Source organism: Oryx dammah, unplaced genomic scaffold, assembly GCF_014754425.2.
Source record: "Oryx dammah isolate SB20612 unplaced genomic scaffold, SCBI_Odam_1.1 HiC_scaffold_2, whole genome shotgun sequence".
Taxonomy (NCBI): domain Eukaryota; kingdom Metazoa; phylum Chordata; class Mammalia; order Artiodactyla; family Bovidae; genus Oryx; species Oryx dammah.
The window spans coordinates 106,137,932-106,150,529 of record NW_024070186.1 but is presented as its reverse complement, the minus strand read 5'-3'; the positions used below and the strand labels follow the sequence as shown (position 1 = coordinate 106,150,529).

The window sequence follows — 12,598 nt, the reverse complement described above, 5'->3', positions numbered from 1 at the left end:
AGTTGAGCTTTCAATTAGTGCACTGGGGAGCTGAAGGGGCAAGCAGTTAGTAGTCATCCCAGAGCCTGAACAGGCATAAGGCCATTTCCCATGCCTTTGGGAAACTGACAGGTCTTGGCATATCCTTACTTTCCGAGAGCCACTAATTACAAAGATGGTGGCTTGGACAATCACAAAGATTTGAGAGGCAAGTAGGAGCTTCAGTCTGGCTTATTGACAGGGTTCATCTACTTGAAGCAGTCTGTCAAGATAGAAGTGCCTGTTTAATGTACAGAAACCAACATAGAGAGGTAAGGAAAATGAAGAGACAGGGTTATATGTTCCAAACAAAAAAATAAGAAAAATCTCCCAAAGCAACTGTAATGAAACAGAGAAGAGTGATTTATCTGATAAATAAGAATGTGTATGAGTTCAAATTACTGGTCATAGTGATGCTCACTGAGGTAGAAAGACCAATGCATGAGCAGAGTAAGAATTTCAACAGGGAAAAATTATTAAAAAGTACCAACTAGAAACCATAGAACTGAAAAATATAATAACTGAACTGAAAAATGCAATAAGCAGTTCTATAGCAGACCAGTTTAGCAAATGAGAGGATCAGAGAACTCAGGGTCACTTGTTAAGCCACAAAAAAAGTCTTAATGAATTTAAGCTGATTTAAATCCTATTTAAACCCCATCATGATGGTATGAGAGTACAAATCAGTTACAAGAGGAAAACTGGAAAATACACCAACATGGGTATGAAACAACATTCTCCTGAACAACCAATCAAAGAAGAAAGCAACAGGGAAATAAATTACTTGAGATAAATGAAAATGGAAGCAGAACATACAAACATGGGATGCAGCAAAAGCGGTTCTAAAAGGGAAGTTTATAATAATAAATGCCTGCATTAAGAAGAGAGAAATCTCAAATAACCTAACTGTAAGCCTCAAGGAACTAGAAAAAGAAAAAACTCAGCCCACAGTTAGTAGAAGGGGAAAAAAATAGCAAGCATCAGAGTAGAAATAAATGAAATAAAGGCTAGAAAGACAATAGAAAAGATTAATAAGTGGTACTGAGAAAACTGAATATCCACATGTAAAAGAAGAACACTAGACCCCTATCTTATACCACATAAACACACACAACTCAAAATGGAATAAAGACTTGAATAAGACCCCAAACTATAAACCACCTAAAAGAAACCTTTAGAGGGGTAAGATCCGTGCTATTGATCTTGCCCATGACTTTGAATTAGACATCAAAGCAAACACAACAAAGCTAAAACAAACAAACAAACAAACAAACTTAGAGTAATGTAAACCATCAACAAAATGAAAAGGCAACCTACCAAATGGCAGAAAATATATGCAGGCCACACATCCAATAAACAGTTAATATCCAAGGTAACAAGGAGCTCATAGAATTCAATAGAGGAAAAAAAAAATTAAGTAGGCCAAGGACCTGAATAGACATTTTAAAAAAGACATACAAGTGACCAACATGAAAAGGTACACAACAGTAATCGGGGAAGTGCATATCGAAACCAAAATGGACAGTACTTCACGTTTCTTATGATGGCTTTTATCAAAAAGGCAAGAAATAGCAAGTGTTGATGAAGATGTAGAGAAAAGAGAAATCTTTTGTACTGTTAGTGGGTATGTAACTGGTGAAGCCACTATGAAAACAGCATGTAACTTCCTCTATAAATTAAAGATAGAACTAAATGATCCAGCAGTCCCATCTCTACGTATATATCCAAAGAAACAAAATCATTATTGCGGTGAGATATCTGTATTCTGATGTTTATTGCAGCGTTATAACAATAACAAAGGTATGCAAACAACTTAGGTGTTCTTTGAAGGACAAATGGGTAAAGAAAAACTATGTAAAATGTTTTATATAATGGTATATATATATATACACAGATACAATGTTATATGTATATACATGTGATATTATGTATAAATGTATATACATATACATACACACACAGGATATTATTTTTTTTAAATAAGGAAATCTTGCCCCTTGGAATAATGTGGATAGACTCAGAGGGCATTATGCTAAGGGAGAGAAACCAGAGACAAATAGTGATTGGTTACAATGCCAAAGAATGTTCAAACTACTGCACAATTGAACTCATCACACATGCTAGCAAAGTAATGCTCAAAATTCTCCAAGCCAGGCTTCAGCAGTATGTGAACTGTGAATTTCCAAATGTTCACACTGGATTTAGAAAAGGCAGAGGAACCAGAGATCAAATTGCCAACATCCATTGGATCATTGAAAAAGCAAGAGACTATGCTTTATTGACTATGCCAAAGGCTTTGACTGTGGGGATCACAACAAACTGTGGAAAATTCTACAAGAGATGGGAACACCAGACCACCTGACCTGCCTCCTGAGAATCTGTATCCAGGTCAGGAAGGAACAGTTAGAACTGGACATGGAACAACAGACTGGTTCCAAATTGGAAAAGGAGTATTGTCAAGGCTGTATATTGTCACCCTGCTTGTTTAACTTATATGCAGAGTACATCATGATAAGTGCCAGGTTGATGCAACACAAGCTGGAATCAAGATTGCCAGGAGAAATATCAATAACCTCAGATATGCAGATTACACCACCCTTATAGCAGAAAATGAAGAACTAAAGAGCCTCTTGATGAAAGTGAAAGAGAAGAGTGAAAAAGTTGGCTTGAAACTCAACATTCAGAAATCTAAGATCATGGCATTTGGTCCCATCACTTAATGGCAAATAGATGGGGAAATAATGGAAACAGTGACAGAGTTTATTTTTTTTGAGTTCCAAAATCACTGCAGATGGTGACTGCAGCCATGAAATTAAAAGACACTTGCTCTTCGGAAAAAAAGTTGTGACCAACCTAGACAGCATGTTAAAGAGCAGAGACATTACTTTGCCAACAAAGGTCCATCTATGGTTTTTCCAGTAGTCATGTATGGATGTGAGAGTTGGACTCTGACGAAGGCTGAGCGCCGAAGAATTGATGCTTTTGAACTGTGGTGTTGGAGCAGACTCCTGAGAGTCCCCTTGGACTGCAAGGAGATCCAACCAGTCCATTGTAAAGGAGATCAGTCCTGGGTGTTCTTTGGAAGGAATGATGCTAAAGCGAAAACTCCAGTACTTTGGCTACCTCATGCGAAGAGTTGACTCATTGGAAAAGACTCTGATGCTGGGAGGGATTGGGGGCAGGAGGAGAAGGGGACAACAGAGGATGAGATGGCTGGATGGCATCACTGACTCGATGGACATGAGTTTGAGTGAACTCCAGGAGTTGGTGATGGATAGGGAGGCCTGGCGTGCTGCAATTCATGGGGTCGCAAAGAGTTGGACATGACTGAGCAACTGAACTGAATGTATAACATGGTGAATAGTCATTAACACTGTATTGAATAATTGAACAACAGTGTTCTCAAAAAAAGTAGAAATTTATGCAGCAGAGACACACCTTGTGATGCTGTTTTGTTAAATACTTGTCCAGCAGCTTTGAGTCATATGTGGTGTCATGCGTTGTTAAAATCCTGTAGTTTCTGTTGTAGATTCCTGACGTATGACCCTCATTCTGATGATGACCCCACTCTACTTGTGCCCAGGAAGTAGGTGGCCAGCAGACTAGAGACAGGACTGTTCTAAGGGCACCGAGCTCTTTCTGAAGACCTGCCTGATGTTTCACCCAGAATGATTAGCATAGACAGACCTCCCTACTTCATAATAGGAATATTGACCATAGCTCTGGCACATCAATCATCCTATGCCTCACATCTGACACTCCAGACCCTAGGACACTTAAAAACATTGGGGCGGGGTATATCCAGAGTGGTAAAGAAGAACACTGGGGTAGAGAAGCCCTAAATTTTATGTTAAGTGTTTTCAGAATGTAAATTCTCTGTATGACATACAGCCAATTTGGAGCTATCAACAGGATGTCCTTGAAAATGGAAGAGATGTGCATAGTCAGCTCTTGAGGATTTTCTGGGGCAGACTCCAGCACCTCAGACTTCCTAGCAGCGTGGAAGAGGTGTGTACTCGGTTCAGCTTTGGCTCACCTTGGACAGAGGCCTGTTAATACCCCTTCTCAATGTGGTTCTGAAGCTGTTACCAGGACTGGGTAGTTCCGGAGTGAAGGGAGTTAGAAGGCTAGCGGTGGTGTTTGATTCTAGGTGTTTGATGCAGTCCCTATTACTTTTGTTTGAAGAGGGAGGGTGGCGGTGTCAGTCTTGGAATCCCAACCTGACTAGTTGGGCTACCTTTGGAAAGATGCTGAGCACACACCTGATTATCCTTAAATCTAGAACTGTATTTCTTTCTGCCTCAGAACTTGCATTAGTTCATTACAGATGTGAATAAGCATTTCTATCTGTGCAATGCCTTCCCATGAAAGAGCCATGGAAGTTTGTACCCTATATGCTTTTACTCATTATTGTATTATCAGTATCTGGGAGTGGCACTCAGACTGGCACATAGTGGAAATTTCCAAATACTTTATTTTTTATTTATTTATTTTTTACTTTACAATACTGTATTGCTTTTGCCATACATTGACATGAATCCGCCACAGGTGTACATGAGTTCCCAACCCTGAACCCCCTCCCACCACCCTTCACATATCATCTCTCTGGGTCATCCCTGTGCACCAGCCCCAAGCATCCTGTATTCTGTATCGAACCTAGACTAGCGATTCGTTTCTTACATGATAGTATACATGTTTCAATGCCATTCTCCCAAATCATCCCACCCTCTCCCTCTCCCTCTCCCACAGAGTCCAAAAGTCTGTTCTTTACATCTGTGTCTCTTTTGCTGTCTCGCATACAGGGTTATCATTACCATCTTTCTAATTAATGAATGAAAAAGTGAAACTGCATATTTTGAATAGAAATAAAATGTTTGACCCCTTTGAAAAGTATAGAATGCTCAGAGAATTTCTTTTTAAAGATGATCTATCTTGGTCACACAAGCCTGCCCATTAGCAGAAAGGCTGTCCACAGCCATATTAATCCCATAGACATCCCCAAACACACTACTGGACACGGCGTTACCCTTCAGAGAGACAGGATCCAGCTCCATCCACCAGAACACAGGCACAAGTATACCCAACCAGGGAACCTTCGTAAAGCACTGGTCCACACCCATCCATGGAGGGGCAGCCTGCAGAAAGGAGACCCCAAACACAATAAATCAGACAAAATGAAAAGACAGAGAAACAGTCAGCAGATGAAGGAACACGGTAGAAACCCACAAGACCAGACAAATGAAGAGGAAATAAGCATTCTACCTGAAAAAGAATTCAGAGTAATGGTAGTAAAGATGATCCAGAATCTTGGAGATAAAATGGAGGCACAGATAAGGGTGATCTACTAATTCCTTGTTTTATTTGTATGCCCAAAACTGCCCCAGATGGTCCTGGATCATATTATAATAAAATAACTAAATTATCCTTTTGGATACCTTGTGAGCAGTCTTCTAATACAGGTGTACTTTGCATTTGCTTTGCTAAATATACAAATATGTACCTTTTAAATCTTGATTGTAAGTCAAATACCTTTATAACCCTCTTTTTCAGATATTGTATAACCAAATAGTGAATGCAAAGAAATATATCCTGGGCCTTAATAAAGTAGTATTTCTTTCTTTTATTTATGATAAAGACCTTCATACTATTCACATTTAAGAACACAGTAAAATCCCAGAAGAATGGGACAGGTGAGTCATACTGAGTTTACTGTTATTTAGGTAAATAAGAAGAATCCAGGGTAATTCTTCAACTATGGAAGGGTTCAGAGATGCCTCTTAATGAGACACTGAACTTAGAAGATGAAATCTACTTCAGTAACTTTCTGCTCACATTTCTAAACCAATCTGCCAATTTCATATCTGCAGCTGAGATCATTCACTCAAAAATGTATTATATAGCTACAGTCTCTGAACCCCTCTTTGCCCACCTTTAAATTGCTGTGATGCATGCAGGGATATGCATTTCTTCAAAGAAGATAGAAAAGAAATCTAACCAAAAGATAAGTGAAAATTAATTTCAAAGACAGTACAAAGAGCCAAAAGTAATAAAGAACTCTGGATTAGTGAATGACAAAATGTTTTTGATTGTCAATCTCATCAGTTCTTCACAATGGAAAGATTCTAACAAAATTCAAAACACTTTTGGAGAAATATTGTGCCTTACAAACTAAATCCACACCACTCAGTTTGTGGGCCCAACAGTCTCTTTCTGGTGCTATGTCACCTAACAAAGACAGCAGTAATTGATTAAGAAACTTTCCAGTTGGAGAAAAACTGTCAAAATATGTAAGAAATCTTAAAGGTTGACCTAAAATGGAAACCAGTTTAACTAAGGCAGGATCTCTATCAGATGGGAATTTGGGGGCAATATTTATGTATTAGGTGAGGAATTGATCTAAGTGATTTATAAAGCCTGTCACCACACGCAGACAGAAATGATGGATGTTTCAGTGGACTGTATCATGGTAAACCCAAGGGCACCATAAAGTTACCTGTCTACATATCTTGATGTCAATTTATAAGCTTCACAGAATCATGAGATGTCTATTTAACAGAAGAGGAAACTGCTTACCCCTGCTTTGTAGTATCACCATATTGATGGTTTTTCAGAATGCTGATGTGCTTTACTCACAGTTATAGAATCATATGCAGTTACATTTGTAGGTGAAGCAGGATCTCCTGCATCGAACATAAGTGCACTTTTTTTACTGCTCTACCTTGTGTGTCAAGGTACACCCCCATAAGGAAAAGAGACCATGTGTATTTATATTCTCACGCGTTCAGAAAATAAATATGCTTAAAATATGTTGGCCACTCCTGTTGCTGCAGAAGGCATTTCTGTTTTTAAAATTGTAGAGTTAGGAATTTTGAATAAGGCAGACACACTCCTCTAATACCTCACCTTAAAGCATCTTGCATTATGCTGAAGGGTAATTTTACTGCACAAAGTTCACAGGCTGGGGCTAGCACGAGAGTATAAAGTCCCAAGTGCAAATAAGTCCAGAGGTAAGAAATGGTTATTTGGGAAAATTGCTGTAGAATTTCCCCCTTGTTTTGAAAACTTCTGAGAGCAGTTTAGAAAGTCTGGTGCTAGATGAAAGATGCTTTTTAAATACACTTTAAAAAATACAGTGTACTGAGAATTAAATCACCAGGCAGCTCCCAACTATAGGGTAAATGAAACTACAAATTGCATTTATAGGATACATTTCATCAGGAGGAATCCCAGAGCACTTTATAACCTTATTAGAAAACACACATCTAGGGATCACACACCTGCAGTTGAAATATTGCTGCCCGTAGGGCCAGTCCTCCAGCTCTTTAGCAAGAGAGCCAAGTCACCCTCAGACAGGGGCCCCGGCCTCATCACCCACATGAGTTACCTCCTGATTCAGTGTCACGGATCTGGTATTAAAAGCCTGGCCTTGACATGAGAATGTCTCGGAAATTACATTAGGACCAGCCATATGGGGAATTGTGGTATTTTTCTCTCACAGCACCAGGGTTCGCTGGTGGCTCAGCTGGTAAAGAATCTGCCTGCAATGCAAGAGGCTTGGGTTCGATCCCTGAGTTGGGGAGACCCCTGGGGAAGGGAATGGCTATCCACTCCAGTATTCTGGCCTGGAGAATTCCAGGGACAGAGGAACCTGGCAGGCTGCAGTCCATGGAGTCACAAAGAGTCAGACATGACTGAGCAATTTTCACTTTCTCTCACAGCACAGTGAAAAAAGCATCGGCTTTGGTGTCAGACCAGCCTTAGGAAGAAAACTCAGTTTGACAGTTTACTAGCTGAGTGACCTTGGGCAAGTTATCTAACTGTGCAAAGCCTTAATTTCCTTGCATGTATTACTATATATAGTAAATGAGATGACCGAAGATCTTAGCTCAGTGCTTGGGACATAGATGTCCAGGAAATCTTTGTTCTCTTCTTTTGCTTACTGGTTAGAAAAGTCATCTTTTCCTTTTAAACAGTATTTTATACCTAAAGTTGCTTTCTTATTCATGCTCACCATCATTTTTGATATACACTTGTGTGTGTGCTTAGTCACAGTCGTGTCCTATTCTTTGTGACCCCATGGACTGTAACCCGCCAGGCTGCCTCTGTCTCCAGGCAAGAGCACCAGAGTGGGTTGTCATTTTCTTCTCCAGGGGATCTTCCCGACCCAAGAACTGAACCAGGGTCTTCTGCGTTGTAGATGGATTCTTTACCAGCTGAGCTACAGGGAAGTCCTCCCAAAATGTATCCTAGCACACTTATAGTTTCATCCTTCGTATATAAGTCTTTACCCCAGCTCAATTTCTTGTATGAGATAGCAACTTAAATTTACACTCAAAGCCGTTAAAAAAAACCCCTTGATTTATTTTTGACTGTCTGAGTCTTTATTGCTGCGTTGGCTTTTCTCTAGCTGCAGTAGGGGAGACTACTCTCTAGGTGCAGTGCACGGGCTTCTCACTGCAGTAGCTTCTCCTGTTGCACAGCACAGGCTCTAGGTACAGAGGCTTCAGTAGTTGTGACTGTTTTTCATATGAACTCATGCAGATATTAACTAACCCCTCCAAAATCACAAGTGCCGAACTGACAGCTGACCTCTCTTGTGGTGCCCTAATCTTGCCCATGGTCCTGTACTGTTTCTCACCACTGTTACCTGTGAGTTTCCAAACATCCCTTCAGACACCCCTTTCTCTCACCAAACAGCCCCTATCATCCTTGGTCAGTTTCCTGGGCATCCTTCACCTGACCATTCTGCAGTGTGATGGTGTGGTCCACTCTTCTGATGCTAAAATCTCCTTACTCTCCCACAGTGCCCCAATTTCTTATCTCTTTGGGGCTTCTTCTTGGAATTAACTTCTACTTTTCCTCCCCTTATTCATGCCTTATACATCCCCTTATTCATGCCTGGTGTCATGTGGACATGTGAACCTCATTGAACCAAGCTATCTCCCTTGGTGCATGAATCCAAGGAGCTAATTACTCAGTAAATGTGACTGCTTCCTTTCTTTTTAAAATAATTTCGTTTATTTTATTTTATTTTTAGCCTCATGGGCTCTAGAGTACAAGCTCAGTAGTTGTGCTGCATGGACTTAGTTGCCCCACAGCATGTGGGATCTTCTCGGACCAGGGGTCAAACCCATGTCTCCTGGATTGGCAGGTGGATTCTTCACCTCTGAGGCACCAAGGAGGCCCTCCAAAGCCATTTTTGACAGCCTAAGTTTTCCCCAGTGATTTGAAATTACAACATGACGTATCCCAAAGATTAGAAAAAGTCACCTTGTCTTTTGGGCATGAAATGAAGTGGTCTTGAACTGGAAACCTGGAATTACTTCTACTCTGTGGATATTTTTGTAGAAGTTTCTATTTTTCCAGTCATCTTGGGCTTAAATTGAATGATTTTGGCTTTTATTTATCTAAAAGAAAATTGTATTTTGTTGTTTTTGTTTTCTGGAGGATATAGATTCTAGATTGAGAGTTTTTCTTTTATTATGTTAAAAATGTTATCTTTATGTAATATTTATTCTTGGACGGGGAAGGAGCTACTGCTTAGATTTTTCTCTCAATATTTGTCTTTCAGAATTGAAAACTGGGTGATTTGGTCAGAAAGATACTCCTCAAGTCAGTAAGGAATAATCTCTTCCAAATTTCAAATTTTTCAAACAATATTTCTCCACGTATTTTTTCCTAAGCCCTTCTCTCCTCTTGATTCTTCAGTTATACATGTTAGAACATTTGGAATGGATCACAGGTCAAGTGATGCTCTTCCTTTTTCAGTCTGTTTCTTTATGCTTCATTCAGATATATGTTGTTGATATATGTAACTAGAAGGTTAATTCAGGTTTTTCCATAACATTTTTTGGAAAATCCCAAATTAATGTTTTGGGCAATCCAGTATCTTCAAGTATGTGTGTGTGTATTGTATCTGTTCAGTCATGTCTGACTGCAACCCCATGGACTGTAACCCACCAGACTTCTCTGTCTATGGGATTTTCACAGCAAGAATACTGGAGTAGGTTGCCGCTTCCTCCTCCAGGGGATCTTTCTGACCCAGGGATTGAACCTGCATCTCTGTGTCTCCTACATTGGCAGGTGGGTTCTTTGCCACTGAGCCACCGGGGTCTGTATCTTCAAATACTATATTTAATTTGCTGTTAAGCCAGTGCAGTGAAATTTTAACTTCAGACATTGTGGGTTTCATCTTTAGAAGTCCCTTTTATTTTTTAATAGTTAACATTTCTATATCTAATTTTATCCATATTTTCCTTAAACAAATAATGTCATATACAGATTGTGATAGCTATTGTGATATACTTTTATATTTGTTCTGTCATTTCTCACAATTCTGCAAGTGATTCCATTGGTTGAATTTTTCCTAGTGATGAGTTACATGTTCCTGCTTTTTGGCATATCTAGTAATTTTGACAGGATGCTGGACATTATAATGATCACTTGTTGAAGGTCTGGATTTTGTTGTCTAACTTGAAGGGCTGCTGGGCTTTCTTTTAATAATTTATTTATAGTTATTGTTTAACAAGTTATTTATAGTTATTTAAAGTTTTCTCTTTTTGAGGTCCTTCTTTTAAGTTTTGTTTGACTCAATGGACATAAGTTTGAGCAACCTCTGGGAGATGGCGAAGGACAGGAAAGCCTGGTGTGATGCAGTCCATGTGGTCACAAAGAGTTGGACCCAACTGAGTGACTAAACAACAGAGTGAGTCTAGGTCAGCTTACCCTCTAGGGATAATTCATTCTTACTGCCAAGACATGAAGCAGCTGGGTCTCCACTGAGTGACCTAACAATCAGTGAGGACTTCCTACTTTGGCTGGAACTCTGATAACTCCCTAGCCACTGTGAAGTGTGGGAACTGCTCACCTTAGAACTCCCTCATCGTTCTTCACTTTATGTTGCGGAGTTTTACTCTATGCATGTGAGATATAGTCCTTGGCAGAGACTCAAGGAGCAGCCAATGCAGATATCTGGGACAATTTTTCTGCATACCTCTCTCCTTTTCTGGAACTCTGTCCACAGATTTCTTTTGCATTGGTCCCCTTAACACCTCCAACTTTTCAGCTCTGTAAGATGCTATATACTGTTTAATTTTTACCTCTTTCTGTTCCTGAATTGGAAACTTCTTATTGCCTAATGTCTGAAAACAGTTGTCTTTTGAACATTTTTTCAGTTAGTTTCCTGGTTAATTGTTTACAGAGGTTTAGTCTTGTTCATGTTATGTCTTCTTTGCTGAAAAGAAGTCAAAAATTTTCTGTTAGGCTACTTATTCATATGTGTGTTATCTTTCTGCTTGATTTGTTTTTAAGGTCTCTTTCATAGCCCTTGGGAATATCACTATAATGAATCAGCTCTGTCTTCTAGTTGTTCAGTCTCTATATCTAGATGTCCTAATTGATCCTTATTCAAATTTTTATTGCTTTTTTGTCTTTTTAAAAAAATTTTTCCTTACCACAATAAATATGATCTGTATTTATTTTTGTACTGTTTTTTTCACATTATCAACTTAAGGGTATTTTACTTTTAAGATTGAAATATGTGGGATTTTCCAAAAATTTTCTAAGGATACTTGTTTTCTCTCTGGACTCTAGGTTGAGATGAGTAAGCTTCTTTTCCAATACCCTGTGTTTATGTGCAGACTTTTTATTTTTTTAATTTTTTCAGTTCAAACTCATTTCCCTTTTATTAAAGTCCAAGTTATAATACATGGTTTGGTACTCAACAAAGGAAAACTTGTTTGAATAAGGTAATATGTTATCATCAGTATTTCCAGGTGACTGTTTATAATCAAGTAGCATTATCAATAAGTCCTTGGGAAGCCCATCCATGAGGTTTACACTTTGTCAAGGCCCAGTTCCTCTGGAGTGGAGATTCCCAGTTCATTCAAAGTTGGTCTAAGTTCCTGGATGACATAGGGATAGATTTCCTTATGAGGTCCTGCTTTGTCCTTAACAACCTCTAGGATGCGAACTGCACTAGCAAAATCATTTAAACGTCTGCATGCCCGCAAAGCAGCATCAATGATTTGGGGCTCTGGAACCAGGTCATAGCCAACAAGTGTGTGCATCCCTTTATGCAACTCCCAAGCATCAATATCTGGCTTATTGAAGTATGTCACCCAGCAAGCATCAAACTCCTCGTCTGTCTCATGTGACCCATGAGAGTAGCAGCGAGGTGACTGGACAGGCGGCTTGGCCGGGGGCCGGAGTGGGGTGCAGGGAGCTTCGAGGGCTGGCCCGGGCGGCTGCGGCTGCAGCTACAGAGCAGCGGCGGACAGCGGCGCCTAGCATGACGGCGATGGCGGCGCACAGGTTAAGGCTGAAGAGAAGCTGGGTGTTCTGTGCAGACTTTTTAAAAAATAATCTGCCTTTTGCTAAGTTTTTGGCCTTGTGAGATCCTAGCTTTATGTAGGAGTCTCAGTTTTAGCTCCTACGTTGCAAGGACCCACAGTCCTATCAACTTTCTTTTGCATGAACTTTATAAAATAAGAGCCCCCCATTTGTTTGTTTGCTCATTCTCTCAGTCATGTACGACTTTGCAACCTCATACCTCTACAGTTCCCATCCACAATGCCAAGCT

At 39.7% G+C, this 12,598-nt stretch overlaps 1 pseudogene; it reads right to left on the bottom strand.

Annotated features, from left to right (window-relative positions):
- Nucleotides 1–11,674: 11,674 nt before the first annotated feature.
- LOC120852119 lies at nucleotides 11,675–12,344 on the bottom strand (annotated as a pseudogene).
- Nucleotides 12,345–12,598: the final 254 nt, after the last annotated feature.